Genomic DNA, 27,042 nt, shown 5'->3' with positions numbered 1-27,042 from the left:
ATTGGAAGACGGCAGAGGGAGAATCAGGGAGGCCACTACACAGACCCAGAGGAGATGATCCTAGCTCGGATGAAGAGGGTAAAGAGCACAGGAGAGAAGGAAAGGACTTGACATCGTCGTGTGTTAGTGAATTTGGCATCAAGGTGAAAGACCGGAATTCACAATGACTTGTAGGATTTTTATTAGAATCATTCAAAGGGCAGGAATGTGTCAGTGCCTGGCGAACAATACACGGCACCAGCTGTGGCACAGAAAGAGCTCTACTGACCGCCACCTGCTTTTTATCTACGCAGGCTTTGTTAAATTGACTGCGTGGGCAATCTAGAGTATCCAGTCACCTGGCTCTTCCAGCCACCTGCATAATACGGACGCTTCCATTCTCGAACCTCGGCTCATGTCGTCCCCTGTGGCTTACAGTATTCACTGAAAACCCTGCAAGCTGGCACTTCTCTACCTCAACCTGATCTCCAGATAATACTCTCGTGTATGCTGTCACAAAAGCAAATCCCTCCTTGAAAAAGGAAGAACACAGTTATTCAAATGCTGAGCTCCTATGTGTGTATGCATAACCAGAGGACAATAAATTCATTCTAGGGGTGTCTGGGTGATTCAGTCACAGTTTAGCATCTGACTTCAGCTCAGGTCATGATCTTGTGTTTTGTGAGTTCGAGCCCTATGTTAGGCTCTGTGTTGACAGCTCAGAGCCTGAAGCCTGCTTTGGATTCTGTGTCTCCCTCTCTCTGTACGTCCTTCTGCCATTTGCATTCTCTCTCTCAAAAATAAATAAATATTCTAAAAAATTTATTTTAAATACATACTCTCCAAACTCGTAAGTTGCTGTTAAAAAAAAAAAAAAACAACCTATTCTACCAAACATAGTGTGTCAAGATATATAAAAGTGGCCTGTGGTTAACTCCAAAAGAAAGTCCTAGAAAATAATACAAAGTCAGATTACAGCACTTACTTCAGAAAAAATAACGGCAAGTAAAGAAAAAAGTATATTTGAAAGACAGAATTTCCAAATACTTGGCTCCTTTCATGCCCTAGTTATTATCTTTATTTACTTCTTTGCCCACAAAACAGAGGTTTTTTTCCTCCAAGATTAAAAATCAGTCACACATGATGCTTATCTATTAAAAAATAAAGAATATTACAAATTGTTAATATTGCACTTAAAACTAGTATCTCTGTGTTGCATCAGATTAAGATATAATATGCATTGTAATCTAGAATTAAAATTATGTAATAAGAACAATTCAAAACAAAAATTCACAGTCCTTTGAACACAGTACACACTATTTGTTTTAAACAAAGACCTGTTTGTTTACTCTGTTTCATGATCCAACATTGTGTATTATAAAAGGAGAGAATCTGGTAACAAACGTTATTGTGAAAAATGGTGATCTTAAAAGAAATCAGTTTGGATTATTAAGGGTACTCTATATTTTATATCCATCTTATGCTGGAAAACTTTAGGGAATCTTAAAATAGTAAAAACCAAACAAAAACCACTAACAACAATAATAAGCTACTCAGAGAGTTTCCTGAAGTTTAATTTACATTTTACACATGAAAATATTTTCAAGATTCTGACTTAAAGTAGTTGTTACAAAATATATCTTTTCTTTTCAGATTTGTAAGTCTAGAAATAAGATTTATAAGATCATCAAAGAGTTACAAAGTTTCTTTGGCTTTAACTTTACAATAAATGTAACCAAAGAATCAACCTTGTAATAGGCCTGGTACTTAATTTCTAGACTTTGATGAGGTATAAACTTCTTAAATGACATTTTTTGGATAGTTTCTTCAAAAAAGAAAGAAAACTTTAGTTAAAATGACTTCTCAAATTACTCGCCTTTACTTTGTTATACTTCCTAAAAAGCATAAACATAAATTAAGCATAAACAAACATCATTATATATCAAAATTGCATATTTTAAGATATTTGCCAATAAAGCCAAAAGTTTTGGGAAAATCTGTACTTATGTTCCAAATATCTGCACTATCTTCCAAAATAAAAATATTTCAAGTTTGAAAAAAATCCAGTTTTTATGAAAAATGTTTTTAAATTCAATTTATTTCAATTGTATTTCTTAATAAGTATTTATGAATGCTTGCTGAATCAATTAACACCCAAAAATAACACTGGACATATCTACTGATTGAAATTCCAGGTCACAAAACAATCTAATGTTGATATGACGGGACTGGCAAAATAAATTATGATCTAATAAACAGAACGTTCTATACATCACTGAAATGACATCATCAAATATACCGAATGGGGGTGCACCTAGGTGGTTCAGTTGGTTGAGCACCCGACTCTTGATTTCAGCTCAGGTCGTGATCCCAGAGTCATGGGATTGAGCCCCACATTGGGCTCTGCACTGAAATGCAGCGCCTGCTTAAGATTCTCTCTCTCTCCCTCCCCTCCTCTTCCCCACTTGTTCTCTTTTTCTCAAAAAAAAAAAAATAATAAATAATAATAATAATGTTAACAACAGAAGACAAAAACAAACCCAAAACTGAACGGCACAGGAAAACGTTCAACATACAGAGTTGAGTGCCAAAAAGGTCATAAGACAGTATATAAAAACAAAATAAATCAAAAGGCAGACAGAATATTTGCAGCACAGAACAAACACAGAGTTAATCACTTTTACCTCCATCTACAAAGCTCTAATGATGTCAGCTGGACAAAGACCCTCCCCCTCAAACCGGAAAACCAGACAAAAGACATGAACAAACAGGTTACAATACTTAATCTCACTAATATTTTTTAAACAAGTAAAAATTAGATAACATTTATCAAAGTGGTTCCCCACCCCACGTGCCCACTAGCTTGTGTTTCACTAATATTTCATCTTTGGGAAAGATGTGTGAATTTCTCTCATATTTTGCTAACAGGTAAGAAACAAAGATGATCGCTCTAGGCAAGGTGAGAAGACCAGTTTCCACATAACTAGATTAATTTGCTATCCCCTGACCGCTTGAGTTAAATATTTTATAATGTTAGTATAAAATTTTGAAAAATTTATGTAAGCTTATGAGAGAATGAAGACATAACTGTTAGAGCATAATTCTTAAGACCACAATTTAGGCACTGAATTACAAGTTGTAGAAAGCCAATGTGATATCAAACCCCTCTGGAATATAAATTTACTATACTCTAACTGCTACTAATAAGAATAAAGCTGAGACCTGAAAAATTAAAATATGGGAATAGAAGCCAGAACACCTGTTTTTTTTAGATAAAGTGCAAATAAAAAATAAATATGGTATTTTTGGACAGCTTATTCTATATAGCACTGTACTAGCATATTTGCTAAAACAATTCTCTTTTTCATGCTCTTAAGACTCCTCTTACACCCTTATACAATAAATTTAAATTCAGTCAAAGAGGGCAGACAAGTGAGACAAGACATAAGCCTTAAGGTAAGACATGTTTGGTTTTGTTACTTGATAGCGATTCTCAGCCTTTTTTATCCTGCCTCCACTGTGCTCTTATCTACAGCACTCTAAACAGTAACATGTCTCAAAATACAGAGTGATTCTCAACAACTGGATAGTTCAGATAGGGACAGGTGGGGGCGGGTAGCTATAGCTTAAAAAGATCCCAGTGGAATCTGTGAAAAACACCTATAGCCGCCCTATCCCATGCACGGTCTTTAGGGATAAAAATTCCTACTTTATAGTCACAATCTTTTATATGTATGTGCATACATTTTTGTATAGAAATGCAGTAATATACCAAGTCTCATACAACTGCTTACTATTACAATTATTACTTACCCTGGCCAGCAATAAAAATTTTGATGACCACCCCCTCAAAAAACTATGAAGTAAATGGTGTTGGAACAAGAACAAATACAAAAAACACCTCTGAATTTAAAAAGCAAAACCAAATTCTAGTTTAAAAAACAAGTCTCTCTCCACCCACAAGTTCCTTTGTGGATATCAACAAGCTGATTCTGAAGTTTATATGAAGAGGCAAATGACGCAGAACAGCCAACACAATACTGAAAGAGAAGAACAGAACCGGAGAACTTACACTACCTGACTTCAAAGCCAGAGTAACAGAGACAGTGTGGCACTGTGAATAAAACCAAATAGGTCAGTGGAACAGGACAGAGACCCCAGGAATAGACCCACACAACTGATCGTTGATAAAGAAGCAAAGGCAGTCAATGGGAAAAGGAGGTTTTCCCACAAGCGGTGCTGGAATAACTGGAAATCCACAGGCAAAAGAAAAAGAGGAGAAGGAGGAAGAAGAATCCTCGAAGCACAGAACTGACGCCTTTCACAAAAATTGCCTCAAAATGGATTATACATTTAAAAATAAAATGGAAAACTATAAAATTCCCAGATATAATAAAGGAGAAAAGCTAAGTATTCTCGGATTTGACAATGACTTTTTAGATATAACACCAAAATAGAAGCCATGAAAGAAAATTTGATACATTGAACTTTATTAAAATTAATAACTTCAGCTCTACAAATGACACTATAAAAAGAATGAAAAGACAAGGCACAGATTGGGAGAAAATCTTTGTAAAACACATCTGATAAAGGACTGCCATCCAAAATATATAAAGAATTCTTGGGGCGCCTGGGTGGCTCAGTCAGTTGGGCATCCGACTTCAGCTCAAAACATGATCTGGCAGTTTGTGAGTTCAAGGCCCATGTTGAGCTCTCTGCTATCACCGCAGAGAGCCCACTTCAGATCTTCTGTCTCCCTCTCTCTCTGACCCTCCCTTATTTGCTCTCGCTCTCTCAAAAATAATAAACATTTAAAAAACTTCTCTTAGGGACACCTGGGTGGCGCAGTCAGTTAAGCGTCCGACGTCAGCTCAGCTCATGATCTCACAGTTCATGAGTTCGAGCCCCGCATCAGGTTCTGTGCTGACAGCTCAGAGCCTGGAGCCTGCTTCTAATTCTGTGTCTCCCTCGCTCTCCACCCCTCCCCCACTCATGCTCTGTCTCTCTCTCTCTCTCTCTCTCTCAAAAATAAAGTATTTTTTTAAAAAATAGTGATAAAATAAAAAATAAAAAACTTCTCTTGAAAGAATTCTTAAAAGTTAAAAAGAAAATAACACAATTACAAAGAAGGACAAATGTCTGCATAGACCCTTCAACAAAGAATATCTACAGATGACAAAGAGGCATATGAAAAGATGCTCCGTATCACAGGTCTTCAGGGAAGTGCAAATTAAAACACCAATGACCTACCACCCCACACTTATTAGGATGGCCAAAAACTCCCGAACACTGAAACACCAAATGTTGGTGAGGTTCATCATTGGTGGAAGCCTAAATGCATCTAATTGAGCGAAGCCAGTCTGAAAAACAGCAGGCTAAGGGATTCCAACTACATGACATTAAGGACGAGGCAAAAGTACGGAAGAAGGAAAAAGATGCATAATCGCCAGGGGTCGGAGGCAGAGGCGGATGAATAGAAAAGCCCAGATGATATTGACGGCCCTGAAACTATTCTGTATGAAACTGTAATGACAGGAACATGTCCTTCTATTTGTCAAAACCCATAAAATATACAACACAAGGAGTGAACCCTAATGTAGACTATGGACTTTGGGGAATTACGATGTGTCAAGTATGTTCATCAATTACAACAACTGTATCACATTAATATAAAATGTTCATAAGGGAAACTTGGGGCAGGACAAGGGGGTGCATGAGAACGGTTTGTACTTTCTCCTCTAATTTTTCTGTAAATTTGAAACTGCCCTAAAACATAAAGTTGGTTAATTTTTAAAAACTCAAAAAGAAAGAAAGAAAAGCCCATTCTCTCCCTATCAGCCAGAACCAAAAATGCCTGGGAAGAGTCAAAATAAACAACAGCTCAAGCTAAAGCTTAAAACAATAATGTGCTTGGATCAAGCTCAGGGAAAGGAAACAGATTATAAGTCAATTAAAGATAAAATGTCAAAAAAGCAAATCAGGGTACATAGCAGACTGAAAGTAGAAACACAGCTAGTAAAATCAATATTAGGAAATAATAGCAAATTTCAACTTTCGGTGAGGCCAGTCAGGTTTGTGTAACCTCTCAGCAAACCATCCAGAGAAAAACTGCACATTTGGAAGCAAGTGTATCCCAAACGGAAATAAGGAAATACAAATGATATGCATGCTGTCGGTATTGAGAGGTACACCATGAAAGCATCATCTGATGACTTCAGTGCACAAACACAGTTTTCTATAAAGTTAGATAACCTCAAAATTAATTTTTGTATTTTAATCCCGGTAAGTGTCAGTTTCAGGTGTACAATATAGTGATTTTACAGGTTGAGCCATTACTCAGTACGAATCATGGTAAGAGTACTTTTAATCTCCTTCACCGCTTTCACCCCCCCTCCCCCAGCTCCCCTTTGGTAACTACAAGTTTTGTTCTCTACAGTTCTAACAACCCTATTCTTATTTCAAGTGATATGCTGGTAAAGTCTCCTTAAAAAAAAAAAAGTGTTCTGATTTTTGCCAATTTCATTGTGTAAATACAGTCATCATGGCTGATTTCAGGAACTAGATCCAGAAATCTACTACTACAAGTTATAATCAATTTATGATGAGGAAATTGACTCCTAATTAAAGTCACTTGTCACGTGGGAGTGAAATATGAATTTAGGTTCTGAGTTTCTAAGAACTTTCAGATCAGTGGCTTTATTTTCTCCAGAATCACCAGATTTTCATACATCTCCTTTTTTTCTCCTTTAAAGATGGAGATTCTTAACATACTACTTGCTCAGCATAACTATTTCCCAAATCAAATATTTTGGTTGTATCTTCAAATTCCTTTACATAAAATGGACTAATGAGAAAATGCTTTTTCCACTCTGGTTAGATATATATTTATCAATATTTTCTTCCTCTTTTATTAAAGTTTTTTTTTAAATTTTAGGTAGTTAACATACAGTACAGTATTGTTTTCAGGAGTGGAATTCAGTGATTCATCCCTACACACAACACCCAGTGCTCATCACAACAAGCACCCTTTTCAATACCCACCACCCATCTAGCCCATCTCCACCCACCTCCCTCCATCAGCCTTCAGTTTGTCCTCTACTGTTAAGAGTCTCCTGTGGTTTGCTTCCCTCTCTTTTCTTTTCCCCTCCCTTCCCATGTGCTCCTCTGTTTTGTTTCTTAAATTTCATATATGCGTGAAATCATATGGTATTTGTCTTTTTCTGACTGACTTATTTCACTTAGCATAAGACATTCTAGCTTCAGCCATGTGGCTGCAAATGGCAAGATTTCATTTCTTTTTGATGGCTGAGTAATATTCCATTGTGTATATGTATGTGTATATACATCACATGTTCTTTAGCCATTCATCAGTCGATGGGACATTTGGACTCTCTCCATAGTTTGACTATTGCTGATAATGCTGCTATAAACATTGGGGTGTAGGTACTCCTTCGAGTCTGTAGTTTTATATACTTTGGTTAAATACCTAATAGCACAATTGCTGGATTATAGGATCATTCCCACCAATATTTTACCTTAGTTTTATTTATTCCATTGATATCTGTCATCTTGGGGGTCTGGGTCACTCAGTCAGTTGAGCGTCCAGCTCTTGATTTCTGCTCAGGTCATAATCTCACAGTTTGTGGGATTGCGCCCTGTGTTGGGCTCAGTGCTGACCGCATGAAGCCAAACTGGGATTCTCTCCCTCCTCCTCCTCTGTTCATCCTCGCTCTCCCTCTCTCTCAAAATAAATAAATATGCATTTGAAAAAAATAAATGTATCATCCAATTGGAGTTTATTTGGAGTGATATTCAATAAAGACAATTTTTTTCTCCAATATTTCATCAATTCTTCTAGATTCCTTTACTGAAAGTCTATCACTGATTTTATTCACTATCATAAACTACATCCAAACTCAAATTGGGCTTTCTATTCTGCTCATTAAGAATTTGGTTTTGCCTAGAACTGAGTGTATTTGGAAAAGATGGGAAGTGCTTGCTAGTGGGTGTGGGATTTCTTTTTGGAGTCATAAAAAAGTCCTAAACCTGATTGTCGTTAAAAATTGTACAAATCTATGACTATACTAAATCATTGAATTGTACATTTTAAATAGGTGGATTGTATAGTACATAAATCAATAAAGATCTATAAAATTATTAAATATAAAAAAAGAATTTTGTTTTGGAGAGAAAAAAAAGAATCTGGCTTTGGATGCTTTGCTGTGCCTGGTTTTATACACACACACACACACACACACACACACACACACACAGAAGGGAAGCTGAGAGAAGAAATTTCTTTTAAAAAGAAAAAGAAATGGAGGTAGATGAGGCCAAGAACATAGGCTGAAAAAATCTCATAGGCCTATTTCTACTGGACTATTCATTTAAACCTTGTAGCCCAGGTACCTGTCCTTCTGAGGAGTGATATACTGCTATCCCTTTCTTGATAACCAATTTAACCAATTAATGACACAGTGATACTACAGTCTCATAAGAAAGATCATGGACATAAGCATTATCAAATTAAAAAAATGTTTTTGTATCAGTACCTCCTTCTAATTACTGTAGCTTTTAGTAAGTTTTCTTATCTGTTGGCACAAATACTCCTGTTTACTCGTCACCCTCAGTAATTTTTCAGCTATTGTTTTTCACTTACACCTCCAGGCTTGTATGTATCTTCGTAAGTTAATAGGGGAAAACTGGCACCTTAATTAAGATTTCTAGTCTAGAACCTGGGCATACCCTCTTAATTTATCTTCCTTAGCATATCCCAAGAGAAATGAGATCTATATCATTCTTTTCTTTTTTTGTTTTTGGATTTGAATTTTTAGTTGCTCTTTAAGTTACTAATTTTTAAAACCATAGTATGTAATTCTTACTAATTCTATTTGTAAATTAAACTTTAAGTTTCTATTCTGCGTGAATACAATCATGTTTCTTACTATTTGGTCCAACATTTCTGGTTCTGGTGGAATTTCAATGGATAGAAAAATTAAGACTTTTGCTTGTTCTTTGGACATCTGTTCCTAAAATGTTTATTCATCCTAGTCTAAACTATTCCTATTGAAAACAGTTTCTAAACATAGAAGTCCTATGACATCTTTGGCACATTTCCAATGTTTTTTACTTCAAGTCTACTACAGAAATACAGCTTATTATAAAGCTTAAGAAAAATGACTTATCTCTAAATAATCCATTATTCACTCAGCTAGAATCTCCCTGAGGTTATTATTTTCTTGTACTCTTTGAACCTTCAGAAACTCAGCTCAGAAACTATTCCAAAAATCTAGAAATTATGTGGTATTTTTAAAAGGTGCATGAACCCGGGAGTCAGAAGACCAGGGCCCCAAACTTGACTTGGCTACTTAGTATCATTATAGTCTTGGTCATATTATTTAACCTTCCTAAGCTTTTGCTTTCCCTCTAGAGAAAGAATGGGCTGAATTAGATCTTAACCATGGGAATGTATCAGAAGCAGTAAGAAAGTTGTTTTCATTTTTGTTCTCCTCTCCTCCTCCCATAAAAACACGGGCTGCCAGGGAAAAAGCTATCATGACACACTTTTCTCCCCTGGCCAGATACGGGACACGTATGTAGGAAGCTGAGCAGAATCTAATACGGGGGCTGAGCCCTCCATACCCTTGAGGCTGACTTAGTGAGAAAAGACAAGGGCCAAAGAGGCTTCCTCCTAATATTTTAACTGGAGCTAGCAGAGGCTGGGAGAGGCTGAGACTGCTTTCCCTTCCACTGCTCTTGAGATTACTCTTTCAAACACTACAGCTGGGACGCCTGGGTGGCTCAGTCAGTTAAGCATCTGACTTCTGTGCAGGTCATGATCTCGCAGTTGGTGGGTTTGAGCCCTGCATCGGGCTCTGTGCTGACAGCTCAGAGCCTGGAGCCTGCTTCAGATTCTGTCTCCCTCTCTCTGACCCTCCCTGGCTCATGCTGTCTCTCCCCTCTCTCTCTCTCTCTCTCTCTCTCTCTCTCTCAAAAAATAAATAAAACATTAGGAAAAAAATTAAAATCAAATAAAACACTATAGCTGTACGGCCCACCCTTAGCAGACAAAGAGCTCTAACTGCACACGACAGATATCCAGCAGCCAGAGATAAAGAAATGAAAATATTTACCAAACATGAGCAGCAAACATTATTATAGGTTTCAACACACCCGCTCTATTTCAATTAAAAACAGATACTAAGCAAAGATGCAACCTCTTGCCTTATTATTCAACACTAGGAGGTTAAGGGATAATATAAGATGCAAAAATTAAATCATTGCTATAAATACTGAAAAAGAAACAAAGCTTTCTATGTTAAAGCAATAATCACCTAGAATTCTATTCTATTTTATCACAAGTATAAAATATGTTGTGATAAATTTAATAAGGATTTACATAGAGGAAACTACAAGACCTTTATTTATTTATTTATTTATTTTTAGTAATCTCTACACCCAATGTGAGGCTTGAACTCACAACCTCAAGATCAAGAGTCTCATCCTCTACTGACTGAGAGCCAATCAGGAACCTCTACAAAAATCTCATAAAGGACATAAAAGATATGAACCAATGGAATGACATATTTGTGAATAAGAGCACTTGTTATTATAAGGGTTAATTCTCACAAAATTATTATGACAATTCCAATTAAGATTTCTTTTTTTTTAATTTTTTTAATGTTTTATTTATTTTTTACACAGAGAGAGAGAGAGAGAAAGCATGAGAGAGGGCGGGGCAGAGAGAGAAGGAGACACAGAACTGGAAGCAGGCTCCGCTAGCTGTCAGCACAGAGCCTGACGTGGGGCTCGAACCCACGAATGTGAGATCTGACCTGAGCCAAAGTCGGATGCTTAACCGACTGAGCCACCCAGGCACCCCCCCCAATTAAGATTTCCATACAATTTTTAAAAAGTTGTACTGGATAAAACCATCTTAGAGTATACATAAGTAGGAATAAATAACCCCAAAAGTTTAAAACAATCATTTTTAAAAATATAAAGAATACTTTCTAAATCAGAAGACAACATGACTATACTTAGAACCCATTATAACTATATATGAAACATTATATTAAAATATAAAATGACTACTTAAAACATAATAGTAGTCAGTAAACAAAAGTAAAGATAAATTGGATTAATGTAAAAGATTAGACAGCCTCCCAAAAATCCCAGTATAAGAATTAAACATGGGCAAAAACAGGAAAGGGGATAATTTATTTAGTAATAATCTTTGAATATCACATTGACTATTCAACTAAAAAAAAAACCATTATATTCAAAAACCAAAGTCCAGATGAACAGGATGTTGAAAATTAATTTTAAGTTTTAAAAAATTTTTAAGAAAAAAATTTGTAGGAGTCCACATATAGAATCCAGGGAAGAGGAGACTGTTGGCTAAGATAGAAACCTCAAAATTATTCTATAAGGATGAATGCATCCAACCATATAAAAATTTAAGATATTTATTAGGCAAACAATACCACAAACAAGACAGGGCAAAGGTGGAAAAAAATATGACATAGATGACAGCTAACATAAAATATTCAAAAAGAGCTCTTAGAAATTAACAAGAAAAAATCAACACGATAGAGAAAAATTGGCAAAAATATATATAATTCGGCAATCCATGTAAGAACAAACCTAAAAAGACAACATATAAAAAGGTATTCAAACTCTGTAGTATCCAAAAAATGCTAATTAAAGTAGCAATAAGCTTTCATTGTACACATCAGACTGGCAGATATCAGAATGAGTAATTAGATCTATCATTGGCAAGGTACAGGGAAACTAAACACTTAACCTATTGCTGATGGAAACGTGGCATCCACTTAAGAACAGTCTGGTATGCTGAACAAAAAGATGAGTGTTCTGGCCTATAGAGCACAGCACTACAGAGATTAATTTCTCTGATCTACAAGCTTTTCATGCAACTTTCTGAATATAACTTAGTTTTATATGACCTACCCCCAAGGAGAGGAAAAAATGGGCCACCAGCTCTAGCCTTAACACTCACTTGGCACATCTCTCATTGTAAATTAGTAAATTGGCAAACATAAAAACTTGTCTCTGTCAGGCTGCTTATTACGATTCCACCTCCTGAAAAAGATTTCATACCCACTCTCAGCATTATGGCAAAGCCAAGTTTTCTGACCTGATCCCGGTCTTTGCTGGCCTTCTCTGGCAATTCCTTAAATCACAATCAAAATCTTTGGAGTGAGGCCCAGGCATCTGTATGTTTTCTAATATGACTCTTACATGCAGCCAAGGTTGAGAATCATTACCTTACATGATTCTTCTAAAGTGGAACAGTTGGTTCTGTACAGTAATTTTGCTTAAAACTAATTTGATCAATAAAAAGTTTCCAAAATACCATAAATAAGGAAACCTGTTTATATAATAACCACAAATAACATCCATCAAGCAATTTGGAGCTTGTTAAATAAATGCATGTCAGGGGCAAAGCTCTAGGAAGCAAAGCAAAGGATCAATAAAACAATTCAAAAACCTAATTCTAAAAAGTCATATGTGGTTCTCCCCATTCATACTAGAAATCTTGAACTGATTTTTCTCTCGTGCTTCCAGCCACTTTACTCACTGACTCGTGCCCCACACCACACACCCCAGAGTCCTATCAATCCTCTGCCTTTCATTATCTGTGATTTCAAAGGGTGAGGTTCCAGTGATGAGAATGTGAGGACCATCATCATTTCCCACCACACCTCACATCCTATAACCAGTCTAGTCACCAACCCCCACCTTACTGAAAGGAATCCCCCCCCACTTCCTTTTCCTGCATGGGTAAGCTTGATCTCATGATACTCTATGTAGACTCCTGAAAAGTCTTCCCTCACAGTTATTTCTGCTTCTTAGCAGATGAAGTAACAACTTCAGCCAAAGTGACTTCTTTCTATCCAAACCATACTAGGCCCTCCACATCAAAGCTCGGAAATGCACACCTCTGTACTCTGCATAAACACACACCACTAACCTTACCTTCAAAAGTGTCAGTAAGGTCAACTTTATTGGAATCATCATTTTCTTTTCTTCCACAGTCTCCCTACAATAAGAATGACTCATTCACATATGGCTCCAAACTTTTATGTGAAGCTTTTAAGTTTTTCCTTTTTTTTTTCAGACTTTTTTTTTTTTTTTTTTTTGGCCTTAAGAGCAGTTTTAGGTTCAGAGCAAGGTTCAGAGAGAAGGAATGGAGATTTCCCATGTACCTTCTGCTCCCCCACATGCACAGCCTCTCCCATGATCAATGGCTCCTACCAGCATGGTGTATTTGTTATAGCTGATGAACCTTTCCTGTCATGTCATTATCATCCAAAGTCCATCATTTACCTTACAGTTCACTCTTGATGTCTTATACTCTGTGGGTCTGAACAAATGCATCCTCAACAACGTATACTACTGAGCCGTTTCACTGCCTGCCAATCCCTCTGAGCTCTACCTATCCTTCTGTCCCTCCTCCCAATCCCTGGCGGCCACTTTTCTTATTGTGTCCATAGTTTTATCTTTTCCAGAATGCCCTGTAGTTGCAATTCTACAGTATGTAGCCTTTTCAGACCGGCTTCTTTCATTGAGTAGTAATACACTAAATTTCCTGCAACTCTCTTCATGCTTTGACAGCTCATTTTATTTTAGCACTTAATACGATCCCATTGTCTGGATGCACCACAGTTTATTTATCCACTCCCCTACCGAAGGACATCTCTGTTGCTCCCAAGGTTGGGCAAGTATGAGTAAAGCTGCCTAAACATCAGTGAGGAGTATTTTAAACAACAAAAAAATCCATTTAATGCACCTAATGTAAATTTGTATTTGTTATTATTTATACTATTATATTAATGGATATTCATCCTTCATTTTTATATTTTCACTACTTCCTGGATCACATGTCAATAAATATATGTATTGTTTCTAAAACCATCCATATGATTTCTTACTATGAACCACCATCACATTTCCAGTTCATTATCTTATAATAGAAATAGGTCTCATGGTTTGGAATTTGTCTTCTACAGTTTTCCCCAAACAGACATAGCCTTAATTCTCTTATTCTAAAAACCCTTAAAACTTTTCTCATTTTAGCAAATGTTTTAAATTGGGAAACAGCATGCTTAAGCCAACTAGTAGACTCAAAATAAAATTGTAATAAATTCATCTTAGGCAGTGTCCTGTGACATCATGCATTAACAGATTAGGAGGAGGAATAATCAAGAGAACATAGTCAGGCGCCTGGGTGGCTCAGTCGGTTAAGCATCCGACTTCGGCTCAGCTCAGGATCTCACAGTTCATGAGTTCGAGTCCCGCCTTGGCTCTGTGCTGACAGCTCAGAGCCTGGAGCCTGCTTCAGATTCTGTGTGGCCCCCTCTCTCCAACTCCCCCCACTCGCACTCTGTCTCTCTCAAAAATAAATAAATATTAAAAAAGAATTTTTTTCAAAAAAGAGAACATAACCCATCCCATCCTACAAAAGGCTAGCAAACTGTGTCTTATCAACATAATAGTGAGATCGCACACATGGTTACTTCCAGAAAAGAAGCCTAAAAGAGTATGGCCAGTATTGGAACAAGCCAGAACCCAATGATTTGGGGCTCACCCACCATAGTAGGCCAGATACCTATCACGTGTCATATTTAAAATATTTAGCAATTAGTAGAGAGAGCAATGGACTCTGGCTATAAATATCACTATAGCCATAAGGATGAGTAATGGCTGGATATCAATAATGTTGGAGGTAATAAGAAATCTAGTAATGGAGGCAGAGTATAATAGGTAAAAAGCACCACAGAGATCAATAGAATAACAACCAAAAACAAACAAAACAACAATAAAAACAGTGGAAGAACAACAGATGTTATGTTAGCAAACATATATTATGCAAAGTCTAAGAACAGGAAATACAAGGACATACACTAAGGGAGGTAGAGCTCATCATTAAAAAGGTACATCAGCAGAAACTGATTCTCTTCAAGTCCTTATGTTTTGTTTTTGGATGAGAACTTCATTCTCTTGAGGAGCAAAGCAAAGTCCCAGATTTGAAGGCAAGAGAGCTGCCAGAGAGTTTGACAAAGCAAGGCTCAGCAAGGAAGAAATGCCCATCAGTAAAGGTGGAGGCTTTGGTCTCCATTTCTTTGACACAAGAAGGGGCCACAGCCTGGACACTAGAACTCAAGGACGTCGGGAAGGGGCTGATGCTGAGTTGTGTGCACTAGTGAGCAAGGGCTCTCTAAAACTCACCGTCTTCGCACAGGCTAGGAGCCAGGGTCTGATTACAGAATGGAGTTTAGACACAACTAGAACAGAAGGTACACACAGGGGAAGGTTAGGACATCCGGGTTTATGAAACAGCAGGTCTGAGAATTACCAGAGATATCAACACTGTCCTTTTTGAATACTCTTAGATGCCTATGAATACTAGGACCATCTGTTTAGATTTTCCTGATTTTGAATGTTCTATCTCGTTATTAAACCATGTGTCATCATTCTAATATTTACCAACATAAAATTTCCAAACCATGAAACCAAATACTTAATGAGTTGGAGAATCAGCTGTACTTGTCACAAAACAAAATGTTCAGTCTTGAAAATAAAGATTCTCTGTCAAATGCAGTAGACCTGGCTTAAAGAGTTAGAATATATATATCATTCTGAATGGATAAAGCAGGAGCATGATTCCTAAATTCAATGATGTCTACAGCTCAGGACTCTAAATTCAGGGACCATCACAGAGTTCACGCTGTTCGCTTAGCACAATGAGCTGGCTTCCTTGTCTAAGCTTCATTTCCTAAAGCAGACAAATTTCTCTGAGGGATGAGAAAATATTTTGGCAATCAGCAATAGGTGATTCTTTTCTACTGTGATCAATATTAATTCTCAATGGATACATCTCTGAAATTAATGTCAATTGAAAACATAAATTACCTTACCATATTCACTTATAGAAACCAAGTTAAAAATCTCCTTCACCTCCCATATCTATTGTTCCCACCTCTTAAATATTTTTATATCCATGATTAAATGAGTAAATATTTTGTGAAGCACTCAGGAGAGTACCTACTATCATAGACATTATAGACATATTTGCTAAAAGAAAAAAAAAGAAATGAGTTTTCCTCATTTGTTCAACCTTCATCTCATGTCTGGTCTACTGCAGTGGCATCCGAACCCATTCCCCTACATACATGGTCCCTCCTTCTCTCACCCCTACCGCCCCTATTCCATGAAAAACATATGTATGATCAAATCACCCTAACCACTGTCACAAAGTCCATCAGTGGTTCTCCATTCGTTTTAGGATTAAGACCAAAATTCGTAACAAAGCCTTCGAGATTCCATGTGATCTGGCCCCTGCCTACCTTTCCAGCTCATTCCCAGGCTTCTCTGCTCTGGCCAAATTGGCCATATTTCCTCCACTGCCCAGCACAGATATCCCTTCTGCCCACCCTCCCTTGCTCCACACGGCTAATTCTGTCTTCCTTCAGATTTTGCTGAAGTACCACTAGAGAACAGGGAAGACTTTAAACTGAAACATGAAAAATTAAAGGAATTTAAAGAATTTGGTGTGTAATGTACAATGATAACTACACTCTGTTGAAAATACTGGATTAATAATATTGTGTTGTATTTTTTTTAAGTTTATTTACTTTGAGAGAGAGAGAGAAAGAGAGGGAAGGAGGGAGAGAATGAGTGCTGGGGAGAGGTAAAGGTGTGGGGAGAGAATCCCAAGCAGGCTCCACATGATCAGTGCAGAGCCTGATGCAGGGCTCAAACTCATGAACTGTGAGATCATGACCTAAGCTGAAATCTAGAGTTGGACACTACCGACTGAGCCACCCAGGCACCCTACTGTGTTGTATTTTTGAAAGTTACCAAGAGAGTAAGTCTTAAAAGTTTTCACTGCAGGGGGAAAAAATTCCATGTGAGGTGATGGATGTTCATTAATCTTACTGTGGTAAATGTTCTGCAACATCCATCTATCTATCTATCTATCTATGCATATATATTAAATCATTATATATACCTTCAACTTATACAATGTGATACATCAATTATATCTCAATAAAACTGGGAGGAAAGGTTGGGTGTGTATTGGGGGGTTCTTACCGCTCTTTAACTTATCTGAACCCCAATTTACTCTTCTATTAAAAAAACAAAAACTTATTAACTGATGAGTAAACAAAATGTGGTATGTTCCTACAACAGAATACTATTCAGTCATAAAAAGTAGTGAAATACTGATACATGCTACAAGTAGATGAATCTTGGAAATATGGTAAGTGAAAGCAGATAGTCACAAAAGAGCCCTATTGGAATTCCAGTTACATGAAATATCCAGAATAGGCAAATCTGTAGAGACAGACAGGAAATTAATAAGTATGAGGTTTCTTTTGAGGATGATGAAAATGTTCCACAATTAGAGAGTGGTAATGGTTGTACAGCTTGGTGAATAAAAAACAACTAAGTTATACACATTTTTAATAGGATGACTTTATGGTAAGTGAATTGTATATACGTTACATTGTATCATAAACCTATTATTTTTAAAACGGCAATAATAGTCTGCCCCCAAATTTTCAAGATGGTTACATGAGATTTAACAAATGTATCTCCACATAATTTGGACTGTATGTACACACACACACACAAATACATACTTACCACAATAACAGGCCTATAATGACCTCAGTGCATGGTAAGTAGTATTTTAATCAAGTGACATGCAAATTTTAACTGAAATGTAGACAAATGCATGCTTGTGCTTTTGGGGGTTGACACTTACTATTTTTGCAATCCAGGAAAAACATCATTGAGCATTAAAAACTCAATGAACTTTGCTCATTGTGCAAAAACCCAAGTAGTTTATGCAAATTTAGTTTCTTAACGTACCATATCTCATTCATATTTTAATTTACAAAAACCACAGTTAAAATAAGTCAATTTATCTCTTTTATGCCTGTCATGACAAATGAATTTTTTGAAACACTAGCTGTCATAAAATTATGTATGCATAAATTCTATAAATCTGCTCACAAGAGGTATTCTATTGATAATAAATGCACCTGTGACCTTACCATTGCCAACACATAACTGGATCGTCTCAGTGCTGAATCCTGCATTGTCTTATCAATTGCAAGGAACCAAGCCAATCTTTTAATGATAACATCCTCACTACACAGCTGGTTTAACAGAATGTTCCTGATTCAGTTTTTAAAAGAAGTAAGGCCTAAAACTGTTGGCACAAAGACAAAATCCTGAATTTAGGCCATATGAATGTCACTTCATTGTTGTTACTGAAAGAAATAAGCTCAACTATAATCAAACTTCAGCAGCACTGCACCAGCATTCTGCTAGCTAAGCAGGCTTCGAAACCAGAGGGCCTCTGGCGATTAATATAAAACATAGCATTGAACAGTAATACGAATCACGGGAGTGCATCTTATAAACATGAAACATTATTATTTAATGATAAGAAATTATAGCATGCACTGTTATGAAGTTATGTTCCATGACAAACATTTTTCTTTTTTCTTCAAGGAGAGTAGGGGCAACATGTGAAATACATAATTTATTTAATGGAAAAATTACTTTTTTTTTTTAACACAAAGACTACTAATAAATCAGATCTTTCTCTGTTCTTCCTAATCAGATCTTTCTCTGTTCTTCCCGGAAAATTCATTAAATGGAATTTAGTGAAATGCTAAAAGTTTTTTGAAATCGCTAAGATATCAATTTATAAATTCCTGCTTCAGGAACTATCCCCTTAATAGACATCACTAGTATAATAATAAACACAAGTGTAAGAGGGGCCATATTACTTATCCTTCTACCATTTTTCCTATCATTAATCCATTCCAACATAAAGCTTGGCAGAGATGAAGGAGGGGATATGCATACCAACACCAAGACATTTAAGGCCAAGAGCGGAACAGATGAAGCATGAAGTATCTGGTGAACTCAAGAAAGGATGGGTCCTCAAAGGTGAAGAAGAATTAGTTGGGAAGCGGACATTAAGGGCTGAGGGGACAAAGAGGTTGTGCATCCCGGACAAAGGTAGCGGAAACACGAAGACCCAGCACGCTCCAGGAGCTGGGCGAGCACAGCAAGAGAGGAGACACAAAATGAACAGGGGCTGGATGACAAATGGTTTCATCCCATAGGGGAGAGAAAGACTATGATGGAAGGGAGAGAGTTTAAGAGTGGGTTTCTAGAAGGAGCCCTTGGCAGTGATATGTAAGAGGCTAACAGGAAGCTATGGCAACAGAAGGCAGGAGAGACTAAGGGAACCATAGAAGGTAGGATGTCACGTCTTGATAAGTGGCTGAGAGGGGTGGGAAGTAGGTGGTGTAGGCGTAAGAGAGGGCTGTTGACCCACACCTGCTTCCTGGCTCGGGGAGACTCTGGATGGCAGGACTGCCTCCCATGCTAGGGACCATCCCATCATTCAAAACTAAACCCAGTCTCTTTCCCTCTACGTCTTCTCTGTCCCCAGTGGTTCAACAGGATTCCCTTGGTCTCTACTCCCCATTCTTTTCACATGGAACAGTCATGTGGTCAGTCATAATGCATACGCAACAGTGCTCATTTAACTTCCTTCCTGTTAACCTTACATGCATGTTTACTGAGCAACGAGAAGCCCCTTATGAGCAAAGACCACATCTATTGGTGACAGTACAGTATACACTCCATCAAGGCTGCTGATTCAAGAGCTGGATTCTGGAAACAATCCTAGGAAGAAACAGATAACTCCTGTCCTTTTCTAGGGTTTTAGAAATACTTGAATCTTCTCTCTCTGCTTTTTTAACTATGATAGGGCTAAGGGAAGATTTTTAAGAAGTCATCCACAGATACTGGCAAAAGAAACACATTCTCCCACTTTCCAGGGTTAGAACAGACCTGGTTAGGGCCTTATTGAACAGGGAGGTTTGTCTTCTCAATATTAATCTATTGCTTTACAACTGTAAAAACACCTCCAAGAGCTATGTGCCCTGAACGTCCAAGGGCAATGCCTACAAACTGAATCATTATCCTACTGAAGGGCCAACGACAAAGGCTTTACAAACATCTGTTTTTGGTTCACTTTTGGATTAAGGGAATGTGATTACATGAGATTTGGCTGTGGCTGGTTACAGGGTTCAGGCAAAGACATGTAGAAATGTTTAAATGGTCACAAAACAAAATAACCACATAATTTGCAAGTATCTAAGCAAACTAAGTTTTTACAAAAGCTGCTGTAATATAATCTAATGCATGGTTTCTACAGAAGAACCAATTACTTATAGCTCCATTCTCACTATAAAACTCACTATTTTTTAAAAGTACACGGTAAAAATGGGGGAAGGAGAAATGAGGGGGGAAAGAAATAATAGAAACCATAGTCTATTTTAGTAAAAATGCACTCTGTATTACCCTTTCAAATAGTCAAGTATTTAATTTAAATTAGCAATTATCTTTCAATTATAATCCTCCCAATATTTTAATTCACTTAGAAACTTGCCTAGAACTAAGATAACTTTCTGCCATCTGGCACAACAATATCTCCATATGGAAGAATTACTTACAGATCAGAAATAAAAGAAATATGGAGATTGTAAATGCAGTATATTTGGCAAAATACAAATCTCCTCAAATTGAATTCTAGAAGGCTTTACCTTAAGAGGTTTTCTCTCTCCCCTAGATCAATATTTGGCCCTTTATATTATTTACTTACAAAACAAAACTACACTAAATAAAAAAAACTACACTAAATAAATATTTTGGTAAAGAGGTAAGTGGAAAAACTTAAATTTAGTCTTTCATATTTAATTCATTAGTTTGCTCAGGCACTGGCGGCACAGTTGGGAGTAAGAACAACTGGATTCTAATTCCAGTTCCTTGCCACTGTATGACCTTGGAAAAGTCACACTGTTTCTTCGGGTAAAACAGACCTTATAACAGAATCTTTGCTTGATTAATTCATTAGTTGGGTATCATATTATGAAGATAATTTTGTAAAAAAAAAAAAAAAACCAGACTATGGTAATAAATCATTTCTATAAGTACTCTCAGATCTTCAGAGAAAAGTATCACTGGAAAACACTGGAGATACTGAACAAAATCAGTATCTCTGCCAAAACCACGCATTAGGGAGTTATGGACAAAGCAATAACTCAGTGACACTAGTTTTACTGACCTACCGGAACTTCGAATGTTCTTTATCAGAAAATTCACTGTATATAAGAAAATTACTCATTACAACTTTAATCATAAGAAAAGGGGAAAGTTCTGATCCCTCTATTAAATGGTCTGACGCCTTCATCTAGCTGATGTTGCTTCAAACAAACATTTTGTACTAACAGAACTGTGGAATAATACTGGTATCCAATAACCCTGCAGAGATCAGAGTCTATTTTTCATTTTCTTCCCCCCCTCTATTTGACCAACTGCGAGAAACTTTGCCAGAATGATACAAATTCACAAGAAAACCAACGCTGGTAAATTTCAGTCAACGACTACTTAACAACTGCCCAGTGTGCACACATCTAGCTCTGTCTCACTCATTACCACCCAAGAAAATATTCCTCGTGTTATTTTCAACAGCTTTTATTCTATTTGGACTGGTCTAAAGAATTAGCATGCAAAGAATGGCAAGGATCATCCATCAGCATTTCTCCCCTGTGGGAATATATATACTTACAGCTGCTGCTCCAGGACTTTAACAAGGACTTTATGCTAATTTCAAAAAACACAGAATCCTGTAGGCTCAACATTGTGTCTCAACTGGCTACAGCAGCAGCAGCAGCAGCAGCAGTAACAGATTTGTTGATCTGTCTCTCCAAGCCGCTGTCCCTTCCCCTCTCGCAGGCAGCGAGTTTTGGCCCACAGTGCCTTGGCTTCATTACCATGCAGTCTCGCAGTGACGCACAACTATAGTGGAAACACTGCTGAATGCAGATGAACTCTCCAGTTGAATAAAAGCTTACGAGTTTATTATGAGTGCCCTGAAGGACATCATCACCTTTCTGTAGGTAGGCATACACGTGGTCGCAATTACCTCCTCTGCTTATGTTCTTGTGATCAGTTTCGATGAGCTGGTTCTCCGGCAGCCCTCAGTGTAGCCCTCAGTGCAGCCACTACTGCTAGTAAACAGACAAGGGTAGAGCTCTGCCCTTGGGTGCTAACTTTTCTCACTAGGGACCCTTAGAAATGAAAATAAATTCAGGTTTCGCATAAGATCTTTAAGTCTTCCTGTAATAGCTGACCCCCACCCTGCCCCCAGAAATATCGGTGGTATTTATTCCACCCCAGGAGCAGCTTTCTCTAGGTGATTTTAGTAGTAAATTCTCTCCACCCTTCTACACTTCCAGGCAGTAAGAAGGGCCTTTCGCGGCACGCTTATGAGGATACAGAGTCCCCTGCCTCACTTAACCCGCTGGAGAGAACGCTGGCTAAGGGGATGAAAAGATGATGTCATGAACACTGGGGCTGAGCCCCCATCGGCCCTCTAAAAATGCTCAGCTCAGGACAAAGTTTCCTCTGCAGCATGCAACTTAACTCAAAAGAGGCACCTCTATTATAATGATGGGCTTATTTCAAAACATAAAGGCCTTCTATTCTTACTATAGCACATAATTCCCCTAGAAAATCTTACAGTTAGAATACCCATGAACGGCGAGAAAGCTTCTGGTTAAATAAAATGCACATTTTAAAAGCGTTATTCCCTAGAAACTTCTAAAACTGGAAACGGACATTGCTACAAGCCTAACTGCTCCTCAAAACAGTAGGAAAGTTTCATAATCAAACCAAATAATATGTGACTGTCAGAAGAAAAGTGTCCTGACCTCATAATTAGTTTACTGTGACTTTGAAGGTCAATGGAGCATGTGTTTTTCCATATGTGGCAATACATTTGAATTGACCCACTTACGCTATTGTATCCTTTAAAATACCACAAGGAAGATGAAAATTCTGATCAAAGTCATAACTGAATAGATTTATTCACAGCCAAATGGCTCGGCCCTGTATTAAAAGCTAAAAGAACACATGTAACTCCATACACTAAGGGGAAAAGATAATCCTACCCATTGAGGCATACTGAGTGGTAATAGTATTGCCAGGAGTTTCAGTGGAAGGTTGTACTTCTTCAGGGTGGCTCAAGAAACATGGAATGAGTGCAGCTACTCCTCGTTCTGAACAGACCCCAAACCTAATTCAAACCACGCTACAAAGCCTAATCACACAGACCCCCACCTACCCCTCCCATACCAAAATACACTGAATACGTCTTTTTGATCAGAGACATCTCAGGATCAGTTAAAAGCAGGGTTTCCCCTGGTCAAATGAAACAAACGCCTCAGTAGTGCATGAACACAGGCATTCCACAGTCCAAAACCCCTACCTCCTACATTCCATTCTTGTACATTAACAATGTATATCAACAACCAAAGGGTTCTGAGTTGTACACAGATCAGTTTTTCTTTTTTAATTAAAGCACTCCCCAAAGTGATCTGACAATACAATGCCCTTTTCATCAAACAGCCGTTAACAGATTGAGGGAATAAACCGATCTAGACCTGAGCAAACTATACCATTCAATGTTCAGACTCAGAAGCGAACCATGTTGGGGCACCTGGGGGGCTCAGTTAGGCATCTGATTCTTGGTTTTGTCTCAGGTCATGATCTCACAGTTTCATGCGTTCAAGCCCCACATTAGGCTCTATGCTGACAGCTGTGGGGCCTGATTGGAATGCTCGATCTTCCTCTCTCTCTCTGCCCCTCCCCTGCTCACTCTCTCTCACTCAAAACTAATAAATGCTTACAAAAAAACAAACAACTGAACCATGTCTGCAAGCAGACAAGTTAGGAAGCATATATTCAAATATTCTGCCTTATTTTTTTTCTACCTCTATTGAAGTAAGCCTACTAGCCTCACACAAATCTTAAAAACTACTTAATACTATTTGGCTATAATGTTCCACCAAAGTAGTCGAGGTTCATTCCTAGTAAACATTTAAAACAAAGCTAAATTAACTGTTATAAGAATACAAGAATATGAAAGCTTTTTTGAGAGTGGAGATAAAGGTTAAATAATAGATGATTTTCTCACAACCTTAAAAGATGCATATTTTTCTGCTTAAGTTTTGCCCATATGGATATGAAAGAATAGATCAGAACCTAAAGCTTCTATTATATCTAATCAGTCGCTTACTATGTATATACAGCCAAAGCAAATCAATAGTTCCTCTGGAGTAAAATTCATTCCAGGGCTTATTTTGGAAGTCCCACTTTATACCAGGATTTCCGCAGAGACAAAGGGTGAGTGAAAATGGCACTTTCTATTTATATTGGGATATAATTCAACAGGGCAGAGCCAGGGCTCTGAACTTTATTCTGAAATGCAAATAATACAATAAGTAGTACTATTACTACAAATAGTAATCACAAATCTAACAAAGTTTAATGAAATAAGTATGTTCTTTCTAACCCTTCTCAAACTTTTATCACCCAAATCACTCAAGTATTAATCAGGAGAACTATATGTCCACCGGTCACTATATATGTACCCAACAATCCTTTTAGAAGACCAGGGTAGCAGAGACCTACTATACTCTGAACATTTCCTCACTCTCTTAATTACTGCTCATATTTTTATACTACACAAATAATACTCCTCTCATTCTTCAAGTGAGTCCTCTATTTTAACCTATCAATTAATCACAGAAATATATAGCCTAGAGCTTATCACAAGCTTGCCACAGACCAGTCAAAATAATAGTCCTCAGGACAGCTAAGTGGCTCAGCTGGGTAAGTGTCAGACTCCAGCTCAGGTCATGATCTCACGGTTCTGGAATGTGAGCCCTGAGCCCTGCATCAAGCTCCCTGCAGTCAGCACAGAGCCTGCCTCAGATCCTCTGACCTCCTCTCTCTTTGCTCTCCCCCCCTCAAATATAAAGAAACATTTTAAGAATACATGTGAGTCCTCTATTTTATTCTTTCTATAAATGTAGAATTCTCCAGGTTGTATCATACATACATATTTTTTGGTATCCTCAGCATAGAAAGATAGCCAGAGAAATCATTTCTCAATGGCATATCCTTGGCAAAACAGACAAATCCATTTTGGATAATTTCCTTTAACTATACTTCTCTCCAACTTTTTAGATTATAATTTATGAAAAAATGCTTTTAAAATGATAAGATTTCAGGGGTGCCTCGGTGGCTTCACTGGTTAAATGTCAGACTCTTGATTTTGGCTAAGGTCCTGATCTCATGGTTCATGAGACATAGCCCCATGACAGGCTCTAGGCTGACAGCAAGGAGCCTGATTAGGGTTCTCTCTCCCTCTCTCCCTCTCTCTCTCTCCACTCCTTGCCTGCTTGTGCCCTCTCAAAATAAATAAATTTTTTCAAAAAGGTAAGATTTAAAAAATACAAATAAATCAATTTTTAAAATGCTAAAATTTAGAATTTTAAAAATGTTTTAATGTTTAGTTTTAAAAGAGGGAGAGAGAGAGCACACTAGTGAGCAGGGAAGGGAATGAGAGGGTGGGAGACACAGAATCCAAAGCAGGCTCCAGGCTCAGAACTGTCAGCACAGAGCCCGACGCAGGGCTTGCACCCAGAACTGCGAGATCATGACCTGAACCGAAGTCAGACACTTAACTGACTGAACCACCCAAGTGCCCCTTTAATGTTTATTTATTTTGAGAGAGAAAGAGATCTCCAGCAAGAGATAGGCAGAGAATGAGGGGGAGAGAAAATTCTGAGCAGACTCCATGCTGTCAGAGCAGAGCTTGACTTGGGGCTCAATCTCCCGAATTGTGAGATCATGACCTGAGCCAAAATCACGAGCCGCACACTTAACCGACTAAGCCATCTAGGAGCCCAAGATTTAGAATATTTTTAAGAATTTCATACGTTCAATATTACCAACCTTTTTGCTAGGACCTTCTTGGCCTGGGCCAGATAATACAAAGCACTGCATACAAAAGATGGCTAAGCAGTTCTCTTGCCCTCAAGGAGTTAGAAAGTTAAGTTTCCCTCTTCCTTTTCATCAATTTCCATATAATTCTATGTTCTTTTCACTGGCACTTTCCGGATTCATGGAATTCGTTACTTGCTTTAACATTTCTATGTAGAAGGATGGCAGAGGTACATTCTATCACACCAAAGGAATGTGTACCAGGAAAAATTCTCAATATATCCTTCAAAAAATATTCCATTTAGATATAGGGTCTGAACAAAATGTTCCTCAAGATATAATAAAGTTTGGATTTAACAGAAAATATCACACAATCCACTGAAATTTATCCCAAAAGAAATAAAAGTCTCCAATTACTAACATTCGTAGAAAGGGTACAAACATAAGCATACTGCATACTAACACTTTTTTTTAAGTATCTCAGAAATTATTAAAATGGTATCCCAAACAATTACAGTATGATAAAAAAAAAAAGAAGAAGAAGAACTTTGGCAAGGCTTTCTATATACAATGCCAACCATCCTGTCACTCCTAGGGCCTTCAATAATCCCAACAAATTTCAGCCTCTGAAAAATCCTTATCTTTTCTGGAACTTAAAAAAGAGACTGAAAGGCTTTAGGTATGGAAGGAAAGATGCTCTCAGGCTTACCAAGTAATGAATACCACACAGGACATACAAAGAAGGAAACAGGGGCACCTGGATGGCTCATTCGGCTCAGGTCATGATCTCACCGTTTGTAGGTTTGAGCCCCGCGTCAGGCTCTGTGCTGCCAGCTCAGAGCCTGGAGCCTGCTTCAGATTCTGTGTCTCCCTCTCTCTCTGACCCTCCCCTGCTGGCACTGTCTCTCTCTGTCTCTCAAAAATAAATAAAAAACATTAAAAAAAAAAAAAGAAGGAAACAGAGTAGGGGGTGGGTATAATAGGTGATGAAGATTAAGGTGTGCACTTGTCATGAGAAGAACTGGGTGACATGTGAAATTACTGAATCGCTATATTATACACCTGAAACTAACTTAATGCTGTATGGTAACTATATTGGATTTTAAATGAATAAAATTTTTAAAACAGGGACGCCTAGGTGGCTCAGTCATT

The 27,042-nt window shown here is 37.6% G+C and overlaps 1 protein-coding gene across 7 annotated transcripts in view; it reads right to left on the bottom strand.

Moving 5' to 3' along the window:
* FRYL (FRY like transcription coactivator) overlaps window positions 1–27,042 on the bottom strand; it is a 261,750-nt gene that overhangs the window by 145,106 nt on the left and 89,602 nt on the right. The window contains exon 4 of one of the 7 annotated variants that reach the window (XM_029946008.1): window positions 12,979–13,042. The exons of 5 other annotated variants lie outside the window; for them this stretch is intronic. The gene's annotated coding sequence lies outside the window, so the exon portion shown is untranslated. Of the gene's footprint in view, window positions 1–12,978; window positions 13,574–27,042 lie in introns of those variants that run through there. One more of the 7 variants, XM_029946015.1, reaches the window with a different exon arrangement.

This window comes from Suricata suricatta, chromosome 1 (assembly GCF_006229205.1).
Source record: "Suricata suricatta isolate VVHF042 chromosome 1, meerkat_22Aug2017_6uvM2_HiC, whole genome shotgun sequence".
Lineage (NCBI taxonomy): Eukaryota > Metazoa > Chordata > Mammalia > Carnivora > Herpestidae > Suricata > Suricata suricatta.
The sequence above is the reverse complement of the archived record's forward strand: the minus strand, read 5'-3'. Positions and strand labels throughout refer to the sequence as shown.